The 26,708-nt window shown below is 34.0% G+C and overlaps 1 long non-coding RNA gene and 1 other non-coding gene across 2 annotated transcripts; one reads left to right on the forward strand and one right to left on the reverse strand.

The window, feature by feature from the left end:
- Nucleotides 1-10,764: 10,764 nt before the first annotated feature.
- On the forward strand, nt 10,765-10,871 carry LOC114078188. The gene has a single exon (XR_003579729.1). It is a non-coding gene; the product is annotated as a small nucleolar RNA R71 (small nucleolar RNA).
- Nucleotides 10,872-12,167: 1,296 nt separating this feature from the next.
- Nucleotides 12,168-14,629, reverse strand: LOC114077927. Its single transcript, XR_003579313.1, has 2 exons — nt 13,652-14,629; nt 12,168-13,502 (listed from the first exon to the last, which is right to left on the reverse strand). It is a non-coding gene; the product is annotated as an uncharacterized LOC114077927 (long non-coding RNA).
- Between the last annotated feature and the right edge of the window lie 12,079 nt (nt 14,630-26,708).

Raw genomic sequence — 26,708 nt, forward strand, 5'->3', positions numbered from 1 at the left:
TTTTAGCTTCTTAGAATACTCTTAGTTTAGTAATTTGATCATAGATGTTCTTGTGGTGATGACTTCCAGATTTTGGGAAATAATAGATGTTGAATTTTTAGAAGTTATTGAATTGTCTTTTTATTAATGAGTTTAAGTCTTCCGCATCGTATTTTGTTCATTATGGTTAAAATGTTAAGGTTTAGATTGGTTGGTTCGCTCACATAGGAGGGTAAGTGTGGGTGCCAGTCGCGGCTCGGTTTTGGGTCGTGACAAAAATACAATGCAAAAAGTTTTGAAAATACCCCGTCTCGAGTTGCCAACTGAGTAGAGCCTGATTTAACATCGTGGCACGATTAAGCTTCCCGTCATTCATTGCTCAACTCCAAAGTTTTAACTTCTCGATAAATCTCTTGCCCAAAATAATATTTCATCCTTTGCCCATTCACGATGAATGTGGATTTTTTCCTTCATTCAATAACTCCACAACGCCATGGTCGGTCATACGTACCACTTTAAATGATCCACTCCATTTTGACTTCAACTTGCCTGGAAACAACCTTAATCGGGAGTTGAACAACAATACCATTTACCCGGGCTCAAAAAGTCAAGACGCAATGTGTTTGTCATGCTATCGTTTAGTCTTCTCATTGTAGAGCTTGGTATTTTCATAGGCATGGAGCCGGAATTCTTCCAAATCATGTAGCTGATCCATTCTTTTCTTTCCAGCTAATTCAGGATCCAGGTTCAACTTCTTCACTGCCTAGTAATCCTGATGCTCTAGTTCAACTGGAAGGTGGCACGCTTTACCAAACACCAAGTGATAAAGAAAACTACTGATTGGTGTTTTGTAAGCGGTCCTATACGCCCATAGCACATCATCAAGCTTCATTGCCCAATCCTTTTGTTGGGCATTCACCATTTTTTGTAGAATCTACTTCTCTTCCCGATTGGACACCTCTACCTGACCACTGGTTTGAGGGTGGTATGTCGTCGCTACCTCGTGCCTGAATCTATACTTGGCTAAAATTTTCTTCACTATTTGATTTATGAAGTGTGTTCCTCTATCACTGATGATTGATCTCAAAGTGCCAAAACAGGTGAAAATATGCTTCTTGAGGAACTTTAGCACCACCTTAGCATCATTCGTCAGCAATGCCATTGCCTAGACCCACTTTAACACATAATCAACAGTCACAAGTATATATTGATTCCCATTTGATGGCGAGAATGGCCCCATGAAGTCGATCCTCCAAACGTCAAATATTTCAACCTTCATAATGTTATGTAAAGGCATCTCATGTCGCCTGGAAATAGACCCCATTCTTTGCCATTGATCACAACTTTTAACATAACTTGCAGCATCTCTAAACAAGGTAGGCCAGAAAAAACTTGATTGAAGCACCTTATGTGAGGTGAGATCACCACCGTGATGACGTTAATATGCAAACGAGTGGCAACTATCCATCACTTGTCTCATCTCAGAATCAGGCAATTATCTTTTCATCATTTTGTCTGGCCCTTGCTTTAATAAACATGACTGATCCCATATGTAGAACCGAGCATCGTAGATAAGCTTCTTCCTTGATGTGAGGTTTCACCTAGTGAAAACAAACTGCTAACCAAATAATTCACGATGTCAGCATACCATGGTAGATCAGTCACCTCTAATGCCATTAGTTTCTCATCAGGAAATTCCTCCCTAATATTCCTTTGCTCTCCCACATGTGACGAACTCCTAACCTGGACAAGTAGTCTTGAATCTGGTTCACAGAACCTTTTCGATATTTGATCTCAATGTCGAACTCTTGCAATAATAAAATCCATTTTATCAACCGGTTTTTTTCATCTTTATTGTTGAACAAGTACATGTAGATGCACGGTCAATATAAATAACAACTTTCATGCCTACCAGGTAAGATCTGAACTTTTCAAAAGCATAGAACAAGGCTAGCATTTCTTTTTCGGTCAAAGTGTAATTGGCTTGGGATGCATCCAGTGTTTTGCTTGCATAGTATATTGAGTGGAACACCTTCTTTTTAATGTCCCAGCACTGCTCCCACAACCACATCACTTGTATCACACATTAACTCAAAAGGGATCTCCCAATTTGGAGAAATTAAGATCGGGGCTTCTATGAGCTTGTTCTTCGAGACCGTGAAAGCTTGAATGCACTTCTCATCAAATACAAATTTCATCTCCTTCTCCAAAAGACTGCACATGGGCCTAACAATCTTGGAAAAGTCTTTGATGAATCTCCTATAGAACCCAACATGACCCAGAAAACTTTGCATCCCTTTAACAGAAATAGGAGGGGGAAGCTTTTCAATAACCTCCACTTTGGCACGATCAACTTCCATCCCTCTCTTTGACACCTTATGTCCTAGCATAATCCCTTCCTTTACTAGAAAGTGATATTATTCCCAGTTTAGGAAAAGATTAGTTTCTTCACAACTAGCCAACACACTGTCCAAATTCTCCAAGCACATATCAAAAGAATCCCCAAACACTGAGAAATCATTCATGAATATCTCAACAAACTCTTCAACCATATCATGAAAAATAGCCATCATGCATCGTTGGAAAGTAGCCGAGGCATTTCATAACCTAAAAGGTATCTTATTGAAAGCATATGTGCCATACGAGCAAGTGAGAGTGGTTTTCTCTTGATCCTTTGGTGAAATCACAATTTGGTTGTACCGTAAATAGCCATTAAGAAAACAATAATATTATTCCCCAGCCAACCGGTCCTACATCTGATCAATAAAAGGGACCGGGTAATGGTCCTTCCTGGTGGCTTCATTCAATTTCCTGTAATCCATGCATATTCTCCATTATGTGACTATCATGGTTGGGATCAACTCATTTTTTTCATTAGTGATCACCGTCATGTCTCCCTTTTTAGGTACACATTGTACTGGACTAACCCACTTGTTGTCCAAAATTGGGTAGATAATACCCGCATCTAACCATTTGATTACCTCCTTAAGCACCAAATCTCTCATCACTGGGTTCAGCCTGCACTGAGGTTGCACATTTCACTTGTGCCCCTTCTCCATGATTATCCTATGCATACATGAAGCGGGGTTGATGCCATGTATGTCAACCATTTGCCAGCCTATCATATTTTTCCTCTTCCTCAATATTTTGAATGATGTTTCCACCTGTATTTCATACAAGGCAGCAGAAAGGATTACATGTAAATATTCACTTGCACCTAAGAACGCATACCTGAGATGAGAAGAGATAGCCTTTAGTTCTAGCTTTGGTACTTCCTCAATCGAAAGTTTTGGAGGTGGTCCCAAGACTCTATTTAATGGTTCTACAAACTTGCAAAGTATACTCATATTCGGGACATCGAGGACGTTATCCATCTATTAGGCTTCAGCATCTCGCTCAATGTCTTGCCCGATCAACACTTTTTCTATAGGGTCCTTGACTTCGACAAATTTGGTCGTTATTTCATCTTTAGTGATTGTGATTGCCGATAACTCCTCGTATATAGACGACAACTTCATTGCTTTATAAACATCAAACACCTCGACCTTATCATGAGCTCTCATTGTTAGCTTGCCGATTGACACATCAATTAATGCTCCTCTTGTTGCTAGGAATAGTCGTCCCAAAATAAATGGGACATCGGGATTAGAGTTCCCATTTGAACCAAGACATCTTCGATGACACCATCTATCCTCGAAATTGAATGATCAGCTAGTTGCAACATAATGGTGGTGGGTTTGGGCCTTCCTAGCCCCAATTTGAGGAACATGGACGTACGCATCGAATTGATACTTGCACCCAAATTACATCAGCCCCTTGCATCCATACATTTGCCAATTTCCATTTGTACAGTGAAACTCCACGATCTGTCAATTTGGTTGGGAGCCTATTCTGGATTTGAGAACTGCACTCATCAGTGAGTGCCACTGTTGCATACTCAGCCAATCGACTCTTATTGGCCACCACATCTTTCACATATTTGGCATACTTAGAAATGTCCTGCAACACATCAATAAAAGGGAAGCTAACATGTACATGCTTGAGTAATTCGATGAACTTACTAAAACATTCCTCCTCCTTTAACTTTTTAAATTTCTGTGGAAAAATAGAGGTGGTTTTGCTTTTGGTTCCTCATTCACCCGTTGTTCGCTGATTCTGCTTCCTCTACTTGTTTTCCTCTTTCCTCAACAGTTTTTTCCTTTGGTTCCAACTCTTCCAATGGATGCCCACTTCGAGTGCTCACAACATTTGCTTGCTTCGAGTTTGGGTCGGTATTTCCCGGTAAGCCCCTTTGTGGTCTGGAGTTTTGGGCACTAGAAAACTGCCCAAACTATTTCTCCAAATTTTGCATTGCCAATTGATTGTTTCGAACATCTGCCACCAATTTAGATTGATCCAACATGATTTGTTTGAACATGTCTTCCACACTCATATCCCCTTGCTTGGCGGCCTACTGATTACCACAATGTTCTTGATTTCCAAGGCTTTGCTGATGGTACTGTTGCCCACTACTCTATGGTCTTTATTGATTATGTCCTTGTTATTGGTTCTGATTTCCACCCCATGAAAAGTTTGGGTGATTTCGCCAGCTTGAGTTGTAGGTACTTCCATAGCCTTTGCAAGACCCCCCAAAATGAGTTAGGGTGTTTAGAGACTCACTTGTTCCTATAAGCTTGTTAACATGTTAATTAAGTGTTTCAAAGTATTCATGGATTATGTGAAGTCATTTGGAAGTCAAACGTCAAGGGACGACCAAGACGTTTGACGACTAGTCACCTAAGGGGCCTTGTGTGTTTTTATATTCTTATGTGTGTGTCATGAGCTTATGAGGTCCTTATATGAGTAATAATGATGTTTATAGTCAGTGTGTTGAGTTTCATTAAGTTTAGATTTCAAATGTCCAAGAACGTCCAAGACGTTTGAAAGTTTGCCCCCCAGACGTTCCTGCGTATCTTGAGTGTGTCTTGCATGTTTGGATGTGTTTTACGTTTTCATTTTGGGTGAAACTTGCATGGAAGTAATTCAACATGTTAAGGTGTATATTCACATCGGAAAAGTTCGGGTAGGACTTTTGAAGGGCCCCTCAAGAGGCCCTCAAGAAGGACCCAAAGGCTGTCGAGTGGCAGTGTCAATCGACTGAGTCAAACGACGCCTCGTCAGTTGAATGATGCCCCGTCGATGAGGAGGTGTCGATGGACACTTATTCTGTAGAAGTCTCAGCCAAAGAACATACTAAGACCCAAACTATGGAAGCCACAGATGGTCCGTCGATGGGCCAACATGGCGTCGATGGTTGGTCGTCGATGCAGGATTCAGTTACTTCCATGCACGCTTCCTAATCATGGGGTGAATGGGAAATTCACCCATGTGCTAAACTTACCCTAGGAGGTTCATTTACCTATTTTCGGGTATGTTAGGTTGGTTAAAAACGTGAATATCCCATACCCAATCCTCAATTCAAAATCAAAACCTCCCTCTCCCAAAATATCCTCTCTAGAAACCTCCATTGAAGGTGAAGTTCAAGGTCATCTTTTATATGGGATTTCCATGGGTTCTTCACCAATTTTTAGTGGATTCTTCACCATCCTTTTCAATGTTTTTAAAGAAGTTCCATGATCAAATCTCTTCTTCTTCAATCTAGCCATAGGTTCTTTCTCAAGTTGACTTCAAAAGCATAATATTAATATATCGATGATTATCTACTGATTTGGATGTGATTTTCAATCCAATTGCATGATGAACCCATGCTCTCTCACAAACTCGATTTTAACATATGTATGGTTTATGATCTTGATCTCATGTATACCAAATTGTGATTCAATTATGTTAATATGCTTATACCTACTGTTGAGTATGTGCATTGATGATGAATTGTTGAGGAATGATCCATGAGGGTCAAGTTTGAAGGTTTTTAATAAGGCTAGTCTATGATGTAGTTATTTGTGATCTTGACGTTAGGATGGTTGTTATGTGACTCGATTATGGTGAATTGTCTTAGCTACTGCCTACATGTGTGATGTGATGATAATTAGGTATAATTGATCCAATATCAATAGATAACAATTGAATTGGTAAGGATTGATTTATGTTCTTCTAACCTATAGACTTGATATGATGATGTATATGATGTGATCTATATTCTAGGGTAGATGAAGCATAATTAGCTATGATGTTCTACATTTTTAGCTACTGCCCTAAATGTATATTATTGATAAAATATGATTGATGATAAAGAATAGGGAAATTGGTTGATGATCTATAACTCTATACTTTCTAGTATATATGTGATGTATTGTATTAGGTTATAGTATGATCTTGTAACGACTTGTACATGATTTATTTCATGATTAAGGTACATTTAGTTACTTCCTTATACATGTATTGTTGATGAAAAAGGTGTATTGATCAATGTTGATCAAAAGGTTGATGAATTGGTAAAGTCTACTCTTCTCCTCTACTTTTCTATATTATTGTAGTTGATGCAGCCTTGCATGGCATTGTTTGGTATGGTCCACTTATGGTGGCGGTGTTTATTTTATTATCATTATATATATGTGTTGACTATGGACTTAAAGACAAATTGATGAATATATGAGTGTGTGGTTATGATGATCACACTATGTGTAACTTGTGCCTAGTCTTCTATTTTAGTTGTTAATCTAGGTTATGTAGCTAGTGTTATAAGCATGTAAATGGTTATGTTAAGATCATGTGTAGGTGTTGCCATTATCTAACGTTAGGAGTCTTAAAGTGTAATATGAAGTTAGCTTGCCTCCTATGCTAAATTGTGTTGGATGGTATATGCTTGGTTGTGCATTGTTGTATTAAGAGGGTGGTTGACTCAATGTGTTGTTGATAGTCATTATGTGATCATGTTGACAAATGTACACACACACTCATATATTATGCATGCTTACAGTCTAATGAAAGGTTGTTCTCATATTCAATAAATGTCTACTACTATGCATGTAAGGTAAATGTATGTGAATTATGTTATGTATTCCTTAACTAGGATGACTTGTTAGGTGTACTAGCATTGGCAAGGGTATGGGACCGTGTATATGATTGCAATGAGTACCTTGATAGGATAGTTCCTAGGTTTGGTTTCTATGTACATAAAAATAAATGTATGGGCATGTTATGAATATGTCTTATATGCTATAATGTGAAGTATATAGTATGATGAAGTATGATTATACCTAGGGCTTAAGTCATCTGCAGCCACACAAAGTTGTCCGCATAATTCATTTAGACACCTCAACTAATCCTTGTGCCAATTGAACACTTTATTTGTTCAAAAGTCGTTCCTATTAGACACAAAATGCTGACATGGCAAAAAATGTGTAATTCACTTTCTTTGAGCGCGTTGATTTATTAAAAATAATATTTTTCCTTTTTTTTCTTAATTTATCCCCTAAGTTAATTTTAAAAAAAATTAATTAACAAAAAAGAAGAAGGATAGTTGTCTTCTTCCCTCTTTCTATCATATTATTCTTTCACCATTTTTATCTCTTTTTTTTTACACAGCACCACACTCCCTCCACCTCTCTTTCTCTCACCCTCATTGTTCTTTCCTGCTTTCCTCTTTTTTCTTATATCGATTTTCATCTCAAATATCTCTAAGAAGTTTCATTTACAATGATAAAAAAAATATGAATAGATTTTTTTGGGCAAAAGTCTGTTAATTTTTTTCCAATTCTAATAAATAATTTCTAATGTGTAAAAGATGAAGACAATGAGTGAAAATTTTAATGCTATCGAAATGAAAGAGAATGGATATTTAGCTTGAATAGACAACAATGGTGTGTCATTGTAGCTCCATTGAAGAGAAGAAAGAGATGGAGCGACATCAACTCCATGGAAAATCAGAAATGGGTTTCTGAAGGAGGAGGAAGAAAGTGGGGAGGGTGGAGGCTTTAATTAAAAATATTTTTTTTTTAATTTATTAAAATACTTTATGAATTAATTATATGGAGGTTTTAAAAAATTAAATGTAATGCCACGTGTCATCATATTATTGGTAAAATTAATATGAATTCGCGTTTGAAATACAGGCATTTTTATTTTTCAATTGATTGTCAGTTTGTGTCAAATAGGTATAAATTTTTTAAGGTTTAAGTGTTCAATAGGTACATTCCTTAGTTGAGGTGTTTAAGTGAAATATGAGGACAGCTTTAAGTGGCTACGGATGACTTAGGCCTTATACCTAGTGTCTAAATGTGTTTACATGAAAGGATTGCTCATATAGTTTCACTTGTACACTTATGCATGAATGAGATGAAGTATAAACATGTGTGGTTTTAATGCGTTATGTGAAAGGATTTCTCATATATATGTATACACACACACATCAATGATGATCTAGTCAATAGAGGGGCACTTGAAAGGTGTTATCAAGGTACCCTAAACTAGATGGTACTTTACATATGCTATGTCCATCTGAAAGGGTTCTCACATGATTTAGGTTGATGAACTCTCATCTATGACCTATGAGCTAATCATATGTGTAGATGACTCTCCTAAAGACTACATTTCAAAGTAATGTTAATAAAGGCTTTTAATAAAAAGGGAACTTAGCTTAGCACCGAGAGAACTTGATAATGAGAGGTGTTGGCTTCCCTTGGAAAAAGATTCACCATTTGGTTCTCATAAGGTGTTGACTTCCCTTGGAGGAACATTCACCTATGGTTCCACATGAGGTGTTGACTTTCCTTGAGGAAGATTCACCCATGGTTTCTCATGAGATGAGGCTTAAATGCTAATGAGCATGTAGAGGGTTATGTATATCTCTTAGTTCCATAACTATGCTTGCCACATAGGATCCAGCAAGTGACTTCGCTAGTATGCTACCATGTGTTAATCTTCTACCTTGGCTAGGTAAGAATACCTTCCATTGGTGTAAGGCTCTACAACACCAAATTCTATGTTTAGCACCCATGGTCTTAGTGTCGGTTAAGGCTATAGTTTCTCTAAAGTGAAATGGACAATGAAAGTAAAGTAAGGACTTTAACTAGAATAACATAAGGATAGTTACTTACTGTAGGTGGGGGTATGGACTTCACATATGCATTGCACAAGTGGCTCTTGAGGGAAGTCCTAAGACGATGTTCTAATGTATGTGTCTATATCTATGTTCCTTATGCATGACTTTGTAGTATTTGTCTACTTGTTGTGATGAAATACATCGTATGAGCCTATATGAAGTGGTCTTGTTATATATGCATAATATTGGTCTTAATGATTACATGATGAAGGTTTGTTGACATGAATGAAGTTGTCTTCACTTACAATGTTAACTTATGGATTGGATGTTAAGGCTTGTGGTCTCATGATAGGTTTACTAAGTATGTGTGAGGTTATGGGGCTTCACATGTACATTGAACTAGTAGACTTAAATTGGGATTGTGACTAAGGTTTCATAAGTTTCTATTTGAAGTGACATTAGTATGTGTGCAAAGTGAATAGAGTTCACTGTAATGTCTTAAGTTCTTGACCTAAATGTGTCTATAATGTATTATACCTCTATGATGGTATGTGTTGGCTTGTGTAGGTTGTATGTATGGTTTCCTTGTGGCCCTAAGGTGATGTATTGCACCAAGTATCACTAGAGGGTTACTTGGGAGGTTAAGGAGTTAAAGAAAAGATATTCACTGTAAAAGGGAATTACTCAATGTAAAGTAGAAATAACTCACTGTAAAGTGAGCCCAAATGTGGCTTAAATTTTATGTGTGATTTTATATGATGTTTGGCCTTTGAATATGTCTATATGAAGTATGTTAATGATATAAATGCTATTGTATAAAGGTTTTATGAATATTTTCTCAAAAAGGCATGAAGTATGATTTCAAGAAAATGTCCCTTTTAAATGCATGTTTTTGCATGGTTGTCATACTCAGTGCATTCTTGTACTAACTCCATTCTTCTCTACTTTTTCACAACGTGTAGGTTATAGATGCTCAAAAAGGATGTCTCTATTATTTAGGAGCTTGTTATGTGATTACCAAACTCAAGGAAAGGAATCTTTAAGTCCAAGGATCTCCTACATTATGGTTTACTGTAAAGTGTAGTATTATTGTACTTATGTATTATTTTGTAAGGGTCATGTTCCTAATGTACTGTTATGATATTGAGTGATGGCAAAAAGATACTCGAGTCTAAATATGTACTTACGATATTTTATATATATATGAAGTAAAGTTTCTAGCATATGATGTGCTATGAAAAGTTTTAAGTTTTTCACTAATTTTCCTATGACAATGCGATGAATGATAACTATGGGCTTGTATAAGACCTCCGAGAGGTCAAGTACGCCATGTTACTTCTAGGGGGTGCTCCCCCGTCGTGACAGCCTTGGTGATTTCCTCCTCGTTGAGCATTACCTACAAAATGAACAGATTTTGGGTTTGCCCCACATACCTTAGCACTATGATCACCACATCCACATACTTCACACCAAACTTGTGGTTGGTGAACCATATTGACTTTGACTTGTTGTTGTCCTGGTGACATGTTCTTCAAATGAGTAGTCATCGTGTTCTGTATTGATGCAATCTGAGCTGACAAAATTGTGACTGCATCAATCTTCAAAACTCTATTAGTCTTCTGTACGACCGGTTTCACTCCTCCGCCATTCCACTCAGGGTTTACCTTGTGAAATTCGATTAAGCAATATAAACAACTCCATATGTCTTTTCCAAAGCTTGTCCACCTGCAGCAGAATCAAGTAAAATTTTTGTGTTTGGTTCCAACCCCTAAATGAAGATGTGGACCAACACTTCGTTAGCTTGATGATGATGTGGGCAACTCAATAATAGAGACTCTAACCTATCCCATGCTTCATAAAAAATTTCCTCTACTTTTTGTAGGAAGCTTAATATGTCGCTTCTTAACTTCCCTATTTTACCGGATGGGAAGAACTGTATCAAGAATTTTCGAGTAAGATCATCCCAAGTTGTTATGGAATTTGCGGGTTCAGAAATTAACCATCTTTTTGCTTCCCCAAGCAGAGAAAAGAGAAATAATGTGAGTCACACATAGTTAGAGTTCACTCCGCGCTGGAGTGTATGTGTGACTGATCTTGAGGAAATTCTGTAGATGCACTCGTGGATCCTCGTGAGATAGACGTGTGAACTGCCCATTTGTGTGCAATAATTGCACCATGTTCTGCTTCAATTCAAACATCCCACCCGGTGCGGGCTTCTGAATACTTGAAGTAACATTGGTGGTATGTGGGATTGCCACATCCCTTACTTTCATTTCTGCCATCATCACCGGTAGATCTTGGTCTTCCATCTCTTGTGGGTTTTCAAGTTCCCTAACCACACGAGGACCGGAATGGTTTGCCTTCTACGATAATGAACGAATCCCTACGATTCAGATTGAGGCCCTACCAAACCCTGGTCGTTTTCCAGTGCGAGAACCTAATACAACCTGCACAAATGACGAGCGAAGATCAAATTGTCAACACTTGTAGAAATAATTTAGACACTCAAATATTAGATATCTTTCGATTTAAAAGTCCCCAGCAGCGGCGCCAAAAACTTGTTGCATCCAAAATCGAACGCAAGTGCACGTGGTCATTTAAGTAGTAAATAGACTCTTTCGAGCCTAATGTTCGTACCCAAGGGACTTCAAATCAAAGAATAAAAATTTGCAATGATTATCTAAATTCACTCAAGTATCCATTAGATTGAGAAATTTGTTTAAACTACTAATTTAACATTAACAAGAATTAGCTACTATAAGTAAATGATTTCAACAAAGAAAATTCACAAGTTGGAAAGATATCCCAGGGTTTTAGCATAAATTGATTTCCGTTACAATGTAGTTACATCCAAATGTTCAAAGGGTTATTCATTACGGGTTGGCAAGGTTCATTTTACGAACATGATCTTCCAACCTTTAATCGCCTACCATTATTGACAACCTAACTACTTTATCAAACGGGGTTAGGTATTAACCAATAAAGGTGCACTAAGCATTCGTCTTGCATTTCAACCAAGTGTTTTGTGTAGGTATAATTGCTATCCTAGACAAGAAAATAAAGTAAAACTTACCCTAGAATGAACACACCTCTTGCATTCTTCGGTCTATCCCTCTATTCATCTTCCGAGTTCAAGAGTGGACACTAAATTTATTCTAATGTTGATCAAGCATTAAAATAGTAAAAATAAGAAGACAAGCATAAAGTTTAAAATAACCCTTCCTTTAAAAGAAATAAGTTCACATTAAACCATCAATCATAGCTACAACCCTAGGAAATGGGGTTTTAGCTACTCATGACATCAAATAACAATATAGAATGTATTATCCAAGATGAAGAAGAAGAGGAAAAATCCTAGAAAATGGCACCAAAATCGCCTTTTTCCTAGCTCTCGTCTTTTTTTTGGAAATTGTATTGTACAATAAGAGGACACTTAAACTATTTATAGTCTAAAAAAACACGTGGGATGATTTTTGTGTCCACGCGGACCTGTTCCCTCGCACCACTTGGCTCATGGGTGGAATGACCCCTCACGACGCAACTCTATCGCGAACTCCCCTGTTATGGGGAGTTCCTTCTCTGCATGGAAGAAATGCCTCCGCGATGAGGAGATTCTCCTTTTCCAATGCAATTTCTATCTTCTTGGTTCTTCTTTTCAGCCACTTTTTCTTCTACTTTCTGACTTTTGATCTGGTGCCCAAATTCAACTCGTTTTCCAATGATCTTTGGCCTGAAAAATCTAATCATATTGGTTAGAAGATGCGGAATCAAAACAACTCTAAATACTTAACTTTTCCATCAAAATGTCCTCAACTCGGCTAAATATATGATATAAAGTAGTTATTAGGCATATAAGTACGCCTAAGATCATTCATGGTATTCGAGCATTACGAGTATCTAACTATAGAAGTGTTCTCTTTCTAAGTTCTTTGTCTCAAATTCTGGGATTTTATTTTGGTGATAAGAAATCCACAAAAATCAAGATCACAAACTCTGGCAATGACGACTTGCTACCAGCAGGTTAATCCAGTGACACAAATGATTGATCTCAGTCATCCTCTCCATTTACATACTTTTGATCTGAGTGGTGTTTCTTTGGTTTCTCTTCAATTGACTATAATAGAGAATTACTCTGTTTGGAGTAGATTTCTATGCATAGCTTATTTAGGAAGAAACAATATAGGATTCATAGATGGTACATGTAAGAAAGAGAAATTTGCAAAAGAACTTTGGGCTAAAATAGAAAAGGTTTAATGTTGTAGTGTTATCGTGGTTGATGAATTATGTGTCTAATAGTCTACTAAGTGGTTTTATTTATGCATCTAATGTATGGGTTTTGTGGGAAGAATTGAAAGAAAGATTTGATAAAATCAATGGTGCAAGAACTTTCAATCTCTACAAAGAAATTACATCTTTAACTTAGGGAACATCATCTGTTTCAATCTATTTTACCAAACTTAAAGGTTTATGGAATGAGCTTGAGGCTCTTGTTCCTCTTCTCAGTTGTTACTTTGAAAAATCCAGAGATCTCTTGGTTTATCTGCAAAGACAAAAGTTGTATTAGTTCATAATGGGACTGAATGATACATATTATCATACAAGAAGCCAAATACTCCTAATGACACATTTGACTTTTGAAAATCAAGCATATGTCATGATCCTAAATGATGAAGGGCAAAAGGAAATTACTAGTTTTTTTGTTGGTCTACTTGGAAATGGACCAAAATTTCACTATGCTTCGTCACAATATGAAGCTTCAATATTGTACTCAAAAAGCAGGTGCAGGTGTTCAAAGATTTAAAAAGGATTATAATGTGCAATGTGACTTCTGTAAACTGAAGGGTCATGTTAAGAAAAACTGCTACGAGTTAATCGGCTATCAAGTTAAAAAAAAAAAAGGAAAACACAAGTAGATAAGGAGGAGCTTATCATGTTCAGGCTGAGCAAGATCCTACAATTATTCAGGGATAAGAAAGTCAGGTTATAAAAAATGTGACTAGTCTCTATCAGAAACAGGAGTATGATTCAAGGTGTCAGATGGCTGAAGGAATGCAAGTACAACCTAAATCCTATCTGTTTTCTGAAGAGAAATATGAACAAATACTCCAGTAGTTGAACAATAATAATTGTGCTTCAGAAAATGTAATGTGGCAGGATATCTAAATAATGCAGGTAAAACCTGTGAAATATGCATAAGAGTGTTTGTCTAGTTTATGATAATAATACGAACTGGATTCTAGACACTGGAGCAACAAATCACATGGTATATGATGTTCACATGCTAGATAGATCCTCAGTTATTGCAAATGTCAATCCTAAAAAGGTTTGTCTTCTTAATGGAGACATCTTGCTTGATACACATATATGACTTAATTCAATTTCAAGTAGAAGTATACTAAAAGTGTGTTCCTTCTACCACAGTTTGAATACAACTTAATGTCTGTATTTAAAGTCACCCAAGCCACGAGGGAGCTAAATTCTGGATTTTTTTTAATTCTGACTTTTGTATTTTATAAGATCTCTCAAGTTGAAAGGTGATGGAGATTGGTAGACTGAAGGATGAACTCTATCTACTTATTTAAAAACCTAAGCAACCTACTCATGAAGCCAAGGTACATGTTAACACTACTCATTCGACTGATAATGAATCAGATTTGAACTTGTGGCATAAGATATTGGGGCATGTGTCTACTAATATGCTCAATTAACAACTAAATAGCAAAATAGAAACTATAGCTAGAGTACTAGATAAGTGTTTTGTATGTCCTACTGCAAAACAAGCTAGATTTACTTTTTCAGCTAGTACTATAAAATCTGTAAGTAGTTTTGATATAATTCATTGAGTTTATTTGATACGCTCAAACTTACTTCTCAAATAAGAAGTAAAGCGGTCGTATAAAGTAAAGAACCCAACTAATGAGGTTGGGATCGTTCCCACGAGGAAAATAGTTCAGACTTAACTTCAATCTATTATTACTATTATTTAGTCAATTATTTCCTTAGTAAACAAAAGACAATAAAGGGGGGGGGGGGTATTTCTAAATTAATAAAGATAACTAACTAAATTAAAGTAAAAACTAACGAATTCAAATCTTGGAGTTTAATCAATTAATCAAAGTAACTAGGGTTTAAGTGTTCCCCACGGGTTCCTAACTTGATAATTCTAACTATAACAATTCTTTCCTACTATCTTGCATGCAAAGTGATAAGTTATGTATTTCTAAATCCTTGGTCCGGCATCTAGAAAATTTCACTCCGCACCTTGGTCCGGCTACGTGTGTCGCTATACTAACCCTTACCTTTACCTCATATTAAGCATTATATTCGATATTTGACTAAGTTATTACCTCGTACCAAGCAATACTAGCCTATTAGATAGTATACACTAAATCTATGCTGATACTTTTTTTCCTATTATCTACCTCCTTGGTCCGACTAGTAGCATTAAGTCGAGTTCTAACGTTGGTCATCCATTAAAAAGACTTCTAAGCGAAAGATTATCAATACATGCAAGACACTATTCTAGAATTGTTATTTTAGTTAGATTTTACCTCATTATTCACCCATGGTTCCCACAACCCTAATTATGGAGTTTAGTTACCCATAGTCATAATCATAATATTCATATATGTAATATAAAAATTCATGCACTTACTTCAATGAGGAAGAATAAAATCCAGAAGTTCACTTGATTAATCAACAAACGCACCAACAATAAATTCCAGAAAAAGTGGATCAATTACTGAAATTAATCGAAGACTAAAGATTCTCCAAAATTATAACAAACACAAAGTCTACTAACGACGAGGCTAACATAAGAGAATCTAACAATAAGAGAGTCTAACCCCCAAAAACGAGTTTTTCCAACTATTTATAAAAAACAAAAACCTAATAAAAGAAGGACTCTAATTGCTGAAAATCTGTCAAAACGCGTTCGAGTCAACGAACCTCGTGATGGGCCGTCGTGCACGACGGGCCGTCATGGCCTACGTCATCCTATACTTTACAAATCCTTCTGCTGCTTCTTCATTGCCCTCGACGAACAGGTATGACGGAGCGTTCCAAGCACGACGGTCCGTCAAGGGTCTCCGTTTCATAACACTTAGACTTCTTGGAATTTGGGTACTGGGACTACTCTCTGATCATCACGACGAACGAGTAGGACGGACCGTCGTGGCTATGACGATCCGTCATGAACTCCATAATCCCACACTTGGTCAGACTTCCCCATCTTCCTTCAGCAGCTTCACTACGATGCCACCTATGGACCTCACAGGCTCGACGGACCGTCACAAGCTCCGTAGATGGGAACTTTTCTGCATTTTTTGCTCAAAAACATCCGCGTTCATCTTTAGACAAATTTCATGCAAATAAAGAGAAACTTACATAAAAATTAATACAAAAAAGCTTTTGGACACACACTAAACTTAAGGAAAAAGAATTAAAATTACCGTGAAACCACGGTATATCATCCTTATAAAATTCTCACAGTTGATGAAAACAAGTATTTTTTTAACTATGGTTGATGACTACTCAAGAATGACCTGAATCTATCTACTTAAACTGATATGATGCTTGCATAAGTATACACCAGGTCCTTGTGTATGTGAAAACTTAGTTTAATAAAACTATAAAAATTTGAAGAACTGATAATGGTATTGAATTTATAAATGATGTATGCACTACCATATTTAGAAATCTTGGGATGATTCAGCAGAGAACATGTACATATATATACCCTCAGAAAAATGGGGTAGCTGAGAGAAAACGCAGACATATATTGAAAGTCACAAGAGCTCTAAACTTCAAGCTAACATACCAATCAATTTTGGGGGCATTGTGTTTTTATTGTTGTGTATATTTATAGATTGCCTTATTTTGTGATAGGAATGTCAAGTCTCATGAGAGTGTTAGAATGTTTCTGTCATGCAAAAATGGTAAATCAAATTGATAAGTTGGAGTCCAAAACTAGAACGTCAATGTTTATAGGCTATTAATAAGTACAAAAAGAATATATATTGTATGATTTAAACACTAAATCTTATTTTTCTTAATACGGATGTAGTATTAAAGAAAATTGAGTTTCCTTTTAGTATAAAAACTGTAGATCCACCTTTATTTCAAAGGTTGGATCCTGTATCTAACACTAAAGTTGCTTGTAGTGATGAAGACACGGGTGCTCCAATGACTCGAGAGATTCAACAAGTTGCAGTCCAACCTACTGTTCCTGCAAGAAGATCAAATAGAGACAAGCATCCACCTATATGGCTGAAAATTTTACATCATTAACACAATTTCATCACGAAGTTGTGTATCCTATTCCTGATTACTTGTCATATGACAAAATAACACTTAAATATCATGCTTACTTATCTACTTTCTCTATTGTTATAGAACCAACATCTTATTTAGGGGCTGTTAAGGATCCCAATTAAGTGGATTGAGTCTATGAAAGTTGAGATATCTGTAGTACAAGACAATCACACTTGGGACATAGTCAGCATACCAAAAGGGAAGAAGACAATAAGCTGCAAGCGGGTATGAAAAATCAAATATAAAACATCTGGTGAAATAGAAAGATTCGAAGTCATAAGTTGCTAAAGGCTACAACCAACAAGAGGCATTGACAATCAGGAAACATTTTATCCTAAATGAAAATGGTCACAGTTAGGATAGTGATGAAAATTGCAACATCTAAATGGTTGCACATTCATCAAATGAATATTTATAATGTTTTCTTACAAGGTGATCTTTATGACGGGATATACATGGAACTGCCTCAAGGATTTTTGAGTCAAGGTAAGAAGAAAATAGTGTGGAGACTCATCAAATCCTTGTATGGATTGAAATAAGCACCAAGGCACTGAAATATCAAGCTGACAAAAGCCTTGATGAAACTTAGATTCAAACAAAGTCAGTATGATCATTCTTTCTTCATACAAAAGATTGAACATGAAATTGTAATAGTGTTGGTCTATGTTAATGACATGCTAGTAATTGGAGATAGTCCGAAATTGATTAAGGAAACAAAACAAAAACTACAACAAGTATTCAAAATGAAGGACTTGGAAAATATTTTCTGGGAATAGAATTTGTGAGGTCTGATCAAGGGATATTTATGCACCAAAGATAGCTTTGAGTGGAGTTAATATCTGAGCTTGGTCTAGCAGGCTCAAATCGGTTGCATCTTCTAAAGATACAAATTACAAACTGATAACAAATGAATATGATGAGTATACAACCAACGACAAGAAAGAAGATCACGTGTTATCTAATATTGGTTCATATCAAAGATTAATTAGTAAATTGTTATATTTAACTGTTACCAGACCTAATATAGCTTATGATGTAAAAAATCTAACTCAATACCTTCAGGAACCAAAGAAATCACATATGGAAGTAGTACTGAGAATTATCAAATATATCAAATTACAACTTGATCGAGGTATACTCATGTCAAGTAATCCGGTACAAGATGTAATTGCTTTTTGTAATGTTGATTGGGCAGCTTGTTCACACACAATAAGGTCTGTCATAGACTTCTTAATAAATTGGGAGTTTCTTTGGTATCTTAGAAATAAAAAAAACTACTATTTCCAGAAGCTCTGCTGTATCAGGGTACAGGAGTTTAGCATCAACTGTGTCTGGATTCACTTGGTTATTGGGATTACTAACTGAGTTGGAAGTTAAGATTATGAGGTCAGTTGACATTTTCAGTGATCGAAAATTAGCACTACAAATTATTGTCAATCATGTCTATCAAGAAAGGACAAAACATATTGAAATCGTTTGTCACTTCATTAGGTAAAAAAATCTAGAAAGGGAAAGTCAAGGCACAATATATTTCCACTGAGGAAAAACCTACAAATCTACTTACAAAGGATTTAATTGAGGCTCAACATCAATATCTTAGTTCCAAGTTAGGTGTCCTTAACATATTTAGAGCACCTAACTTGAGGGGGAGTGTTGAAGAAAGGATATGTTAACTTTGTTACACTACTAAAAAACTGTAGAAAAAAAATGACATCAAAAGCGACGGACTGTATCGCTTATTTGGTCAAAATCAATGAAAAAGCAGTGCAGTCATGTCCGTTGCTTTTGGGGTTGACGCTTTTCAAAAAGTGATGGACTGCATCGCTAAAAAGTGACAGACTTTTTAAGTCTTTTTCTTTTAAAAAAATCATTTTTAAAAAAATTTCCTTAAGGTAATGTAGTCCATCGCTTTTCTGGAAGTTTCATTTTTTGGAACTCTTGAAAAGCGATGGACTAAAGAACAATGTCCGTCGCTTTTCTGGGTTTTTTAAAAAAATAAAACCCAGAAAAGTGACAAACAAAACCACACTGTCTGTTGCTTTTTCTACAATTTTTTACTTTCTGATGCACATTTACAAATACAATTCAATTCAATTCAATACAATTCAGCCCAATCAAACACACAACATTATAAACAAGCTACACAAAACATAAAACAACAAACTTAAATTAACATTCTAAATTTTCTAAATCACAATTTAAAGACTTGTAAAGTCTTTCAAAATTTGTTTCAAAATTTCAAAAATTTCATAAATTAAAAGAGACCTAAAATAGGGAGTGGGATCTACATAATCATCCTCACGATTGTCGTCGTTGGTGTCCTCAAGAGACGAAGTAGTAGGTCGATGAGCTAGGTTCATCACTTGTTCTTTGATTTGCTGAATGGTCTCACTCGTGGTTTTTGTTCAGCTACTCTTCTCCGCTCATACTTTGCCAGTGCCGATGTAAGTTGTGCTATTAGAGCCGACATAGCAGCAATCTGAACATCGTCAAGTGTCTCGGCTTGACATGACGATCCAATACCTTCTAAGTTGGATGGAGTCGTCTTACATCGTTTCGAGAGGCTACACCATAGTATCTACCCTTGTGTGTTCCCCTACCACTTTTTCTTTTCCAATTTGGGTGGACAGCTCTAGTGTTATTTCGACTGAACTATCTAGATTCTTAGCGACATACTGATGAAACTCATTCTGCATATTGAATATAAAAAATTGACATCAATATACATACATATCATAAATATATTCACTATTAATATATATTATTCATATTAAATAACTTCGAAAAGTTCGTTAGGCCCTTTCCTCCACCCACACATCCGGATCCAATTCATTTTTTTTGTCCTGACATGAGTCCTCTTGAAAAACTCCGGTCCAATGGGAGTGCGTCACAATTCTTTTTTCTATAAATAAAAACTCAAATTTATAACGATATATATGAATCAACTAATTATTTATTTAAAAATTTGATTTAGGACTTACCACCTCTCTTGCAATTGTTCCAATGATATTTGCACCTCCAGTGTGTAACGAGCCACCCTTAAGACTGCCTCTAGCCTTTTTGGCTTGTTTAGACATTGCATTAAACTTATTTATATCTATGTTCCAATACAAACACAATTCATTTAAAATATGAGGCAACATTCAATCCAGGTGTTGATCAGTATCCCAAATTTTCTTTAGTTAGCTAGATAGTTTGGCGGATGCTCTCCTCTAACATGTGATCGTAATGACCAAATTATACTTCTGCTCCCAAATACACATAGTCTAAAAAAATAATTGAATAACGTTATTTTTACCAAATTTGATCATCTATTTTGACCAAGAAGCGACAGAACACATGGTTATTTTTAAATTTATAAATAATTATTTTTAATAAAAAAACGACGGACAATATCTCTACCTATATTAAATAATTAATCATAAATTACATATATATTTGACGTAAAAATCCCCGGGAAAAAAACAACGGACTAAGAGATGTTGTCCGTCACTTTTTTTAAAAGAATCTAAGAATAATTATTTTTATTCAAAATCGATGGATAGTGTCCTAATCTGCGTCGCTTTTAGGTGCGACACTGTCCGTCGATTTTTGACAGTTTTTTAGTAACGCTAATTAATCAGTCAAAGTTATTATAAGTTATTAGCTAAGTTTGTTAGAAGGCTAACTAACTCATCTACCGTTTATAAATGCATCTAATATGTATTGAAGGATTAAGCAATTAAATAAGAATCAAAGACTCATGTGAGCTGATAATCTTTTTCTTCTCTCTAATCAATTTTTTCCGCCTTTCTTCTTTTACAAAGTATTCAAGTTCACAAACACATTAATAAATTTGAACCAAAGTACAAGACCCTATTGACCTATTCTCAGGGCTTGCTTTCTTTTCATTATATTTCATCGTTATTGTGATATATGTTGTTCTTATTTTATTTAATAGATTAATTTAACTTATGTGTCCTTAGATTACTTAACAAATTCGACTATACCATTTTATGAGTAAATTATACAATAAATTTAAATCAATAATTAAGCAGTTTTAAAACAGAGAGGAAGTGACTGATTTCCTAAGTAACTTCTTTTTGGAACAAATTAAAAGGAAAGATTGCTTAAGCTACGGTCAAATCAAATACTATTATCTTATTTTATTTTATAAAAGAAATCTCGATAGAGGATAGAAAAGGCAGTCCTTGCCTCTTTATGTATCAATCTGCTTAAACAGTCTGTCCAAATATATATCTTTAAATAACTTATGCCCTACATTATCCTAATTTGTCTTTTACCAATTTGTCTTTTACCATTTGCCTTATTTCATCCATAATGATCCTTTTTTCTTTCACTCAATTAGATTTATTTAATTTTTACATGATGTGACTATAGAGCCGGATCCACACGTACGTGCATTTATTAATTTTGAGAAAAAAATGTATGAGAATGTATGTGCGCATGTGCATTAATTAATTTTGAAAAAAAACAAATGTAGCCATCGATATAGTTACAAATATGAAGCAGAAACAAGTCATTGACTCCATCAACGTCATAAAAAAAAGAGTGCAAATTATTATAACAAAAATAACTTTTAACGCCATTAAATATTGATATTAATAAAGAGTGTTAAAGTTTTTATCGACATTAGTTAAGCGTCATTAGAATCAATGTCGCTAAAAGCTTTAGAGATATATACAATGAGTACAATTGCCGCTAAAAACACATATTTAGTGGCAATTAAAAGTTAAATGCCGCTAATGATTATTTTTATTGTAGTGAATACAAATTAAACATTGCTTCAGAGAGGGAAACCAAGTTGCAGATTGTTTAGCAAAATTGGCTTCTTCTTCTCACCAGGTGCTGATCACTCAACTCTATTCCAAGCTAAAGGTCTCTTTCTACTGGACAAATGGTAATTGCCTAGTATTCGGAGCAAATATGATAAAGCAAATTTCTTTGTAAACGAGTTACTTTCTTCTATATAAATTTAGAAGGTTCTATAGTACTTTTTTTAAGCCTTTTAGTTTTCTGTGACGGATCAGTGTTGTATTGAGGTCAGGGCTATTCCCCCTAATCTTTTTTGCTAATACAACACACCCTATTCGGGTAATTGATTAAAAAAAAGAAACAAATGTATATATATTGCTTGAGATATGAGATATTTCATTAGGCACTATAAGAACTGTAAAACTAATTGGTGCACGGGTTTAAACCTTGTGCCCTCCTCATTTTGAGTGTTTATTTTTTCCATATTCATGAGAGAATCTTAAAAACCATCGCAAGACAAAATGAAATATGACGGTTGGTGGTTGCCTTACAATAGAGGATGAAAAGATATATAATTGGACGTTACCAATTAATGTGATATTATATATGTCTAAGAAAGGAATGAGGGCAATTAGTAATGAAATGACGTAATTTAGTTGTCATTATTTAAGTATCAAAATGATGCTACTACTGAATTATTGGCAAACACATACATCATACATGCTCAATTACCCTCAAAACAAAGAGATTTGAATTGGTAGAAATATAATTAGGACAAAACGCACACTAACAAAAAGCGTAAGGTTGAAACTTGATGTCATTACTAGACAAACAGATGGCATTATTGAAACTTTTTAATTATACAATTATATATTCTAGCACTTCTTAATTAGAGTTAATACCTCAGATGGTCACTCAACTTTGCACTATTCTCTCAAAAAGTCACTCAACTTTCAATTTTCCCTCAAAAGTCACTCAACTATGCACTCTTCTCTCAGAAAGTCACTCAACTTTCAATTTTCTCTCAAAAGTCACTCAACTATCCACTCTTTCCTCAGAAAGTCACTCAACTATCCACTCTTTCCTCAGAAAGTCACTCAATCTATTAAATTATTTTTAATTAAAATTTATTGATATTAATTATTTATATAACAAACCAAAAATTTTAAAAAATAAATTAAATCATTTAGTGATCCACCCACCTAACCCGACCCATTAAAAAATATGATATGACCCATTTTATTTTATCTTTAATCCTAAATTAATCTAATCCTAATTCAAGGTTAAAGAGAGAGATTAATTTAGGATTAAAGATAAAATAAAATGGGTCATATCATATTTTTTAATGGGTCGGGTTAGGTGGGTGGATCACTAAATGATTTAATTTATTTTTTAAAATTTTTGGTTTGTTATATAAATAATTAATATCAATAAATTTTAATTAAAAATAATTTAATAGATTGAGTGACTTTCTGAGGAAAGAGTGGATAGTTGAGTGACTTTCTCAGGAAAGAGTGGATAGTTGAGTGACTTTTGAGGGAAAATTGAAAGTTGAGTGACTTTCTGAGAGAAGAGTGCATAGTTGAGTGACTTTTGAGGGAAAATTGAAAGTTGAGTGACTTTCTGAGAGAATAGTGCAAAGTTGAGTGACCATCTGAGGTATTAACTCTCTTAATTAGTAGTGATTAATTAATATCCCTCTTTACGTTTGTTCTTGTTAGGATTTCTGCCATTATTATTTTATCATATTTGAATTATTTTTTTTAGGAATGAAAGTTAAAAATCATAATTGATTTTATTTTTTTCAAAGAAAAATATAAATCTTCTTTCATATTTATCTAAACCTTTTTTTTCAAGGAAAATTTGGAGCTAAATTGAAAATTGTTCTTCTCATACAACAATGTAATAAAATCTACCATAATTATTTAAGAGTCTTAGTTTAGGTGAAGTTTTTTTATTTTGATATTTTCTTTAACTATAAAAATAATTAAATTTTAGTTCTTCTCATATTAACATGATTAAAAAATATATTTTATCTTAAAATATTAATCAAAATACATATATTTTAACTTTTGAAAATTGAAATGCGACAAGTATTTGGGGAGAACATTTTTTAATCGGATATTTAGACGGCAATATTATAGGACAGGTTAAAAGTTGTATTTTGGTTTTAGAGTTGTAGTTTGTTTGATTTTTGGAAGATATTTCCTCTTTAAAAATAATAAAGTATATTTAAATCCAGACATCATGACTTAATATTGGTATAAATTTAGAGTCGGTGTGAGATTACGGCTAAAAACTGTTTATTTTTAGAAGTATTTTTCAAAAATAGTTTCATAGAGAAGTGCTTTTAATAAAGACCTATTTTTGTTTAGTTAATTCATTTGAAAAGTGCTTTTGATAAATGGATTATTGTGTTTGACTTTTTTTTAAAAAAAACTACTTTTGAAAGTCAAATTACGAGAAAAAAAAAGTAACTATCCATGCACTTTTAAATTAAGATTATCTTAAATCTCTATTATAAAAATTTTAATTAATTTTTATTTTTATTAAATTAAAATGCACATATTTAAATTTTCAATCAATATTACTCATACATAAAAAAAATCAAATATCAATATATTAGTAATATGATAATTCAAATATATAATTAAAAGTATCAAGCAAAATAAAGTAAGAAATCATGTCACAAAAAAATCACTGTATACGAAAAAATCATCACAAAAATAAAATAAATATACGAGATATGTTGATAAGTATGTATATAGGACATGGATATTGTGGTCTTGAAATAAATAGTTTTCTGCTTATCCTTTTTTTAAGAAGGGAAAAATGTCTGATATACCCCTCAATTTTTTCATTTGGAGCTGATATACCACTCGTTATAAAAGTGGCTCATATATGTCTTTACCGTTATACAAACGGCTCACACATACCCCTGCCGTTACAAAATGGCTCATATATACCCTTCATTTAACGGAAGTTAAAAAAATTAGTTTTAAATTTAAATTTATTACTTTTAATTTTTAAAAAAAATTATTTAGGGGTATAGATGATTTTCTATCAAAGTTCAAGGTATATTTTAATTTTTTTTCATACATAAATTATTTTTTGACCTCTTTTATTATAATTATTTGAGTTTCTTATTCTTATTTTATTTTTTTCTTTCATTCCTTAGTTTAAAGAAAAAAAATTTAAACTATTTTTTTTTGTCTATATTGTAATTTGGTTTTTGTATTCGAAGAAAAAAATTTGGTCATCTACAATAAGTTTTACAAGAATATTAGTGAAACATAAATATATTTGATTATCAAAATAATAATTCTAAATTAGTCATTGCAACAAAAAAAAAGTCAAAAGGATATGTTTGACGAGGATTGAATTTTCTGGGATTATATTTTTGTAGAAAAAAATAATAAAAAGTTAGATTAAAATTATATTTTTTTTCATTTCTGTTAGAGGAAAAAGGTTTATGTGAGCCATTTGTTTACAGTAGGGGTATATATGAGTCACTTTCATAACAAGGGGTATATCAGCTCTAAATGACAAAGTTGAAGGGTATATCAGACCCTTCTCCCTTTTAAGAAACATAAATTTTTAGTTTCTTAGCAACAATAGAAAAACTACTTATGCTTTCATTTATAGCATTTCATTCATTAGCCAAACAATTTGTACTCTCAAAATAAGTAATTTCTACTCAAAATAAATGTTTTGGCCTTTAAATAGCAATGTAAAACTAGTTTTTAAGACCAGTTTGATATTGCTGTTAAAAAAGTGCTTATTTTTTTTAAAAAGCTTTTTAGAAAAGTGTGTCTTTTTTTATAAAAAGAAACACTTTATATTTGACAAAATTTATTTGAAAAGTGATTTTGATAAGCAATTTGTGTTTGACTAATTTTCTTTAAAAAGTACTTCTGAGAGTCAACTTACGAAAAAGGACAAGTATCGATGTGCTTTTAATATCAAGATTACTTTATAGAGAGAAACTATTTTAAACATCTAATGCATAAACTTTAATTACATTTTAAATTTAATTATTTGAAATGTACATATTAAATTTTCAATCAATATTATACATAAATAAATATTGTTGAATTTTTCTAAAAGAAGATTTTTTTTTTGTTATTCATTACCTATTTTTTGGATTCAACCTTATTATCTATTATTTTTTTTGTTATAATATTCTAAAGTTTTAACAATTCAATCAAAACTAAATAATACATCAATTAAGAAAAAAAATTGTTATTTGTTACTTTCATGATCTACATCTTTAACTATTATTTTTGCTCATTCCTAATCCTATAAAAATATCGTTTTACTTTTATTTCTAATCATTAAGATAATACATTAAGTAATATATAAAATACAATATATAAATCATAATATAAAACATGAATAAAATCATAAATGTCACGACCCAAAACCGGGGCCGCGTCTGGCACCCACAATTTCCCTCCTATGTGAGCGAACCAACCAATCTAACCCTTATCATTTTAACATATATCAACAGAAAATAATGCGGAAGACTTAAACTCATTAAATAACACAAATCAACATCTATTAATTCCCCAAAATCTGGAAGTCATCATCACAAGAACATCTATCTCAAATTACTAAACTAAGAATGTCTAAGAACAAAAATAACTAAAAAGCTAGTCCATGCCGGAAGTTCAAGGCA

The sequence above is a fragment of the Solanum pennellii genome, chromosome 7 (genome assembly GCF_001406875.1).
Source record: "Solanum pennellii chromosome 7, SPENNV200".
Classification (NCBI taxonomy): Eukaryota; Viridiplantae; Streptophyta; class Magnoliopsida; order Solanales; family Solanaceae; genus Solanum; species Solanum pennellii.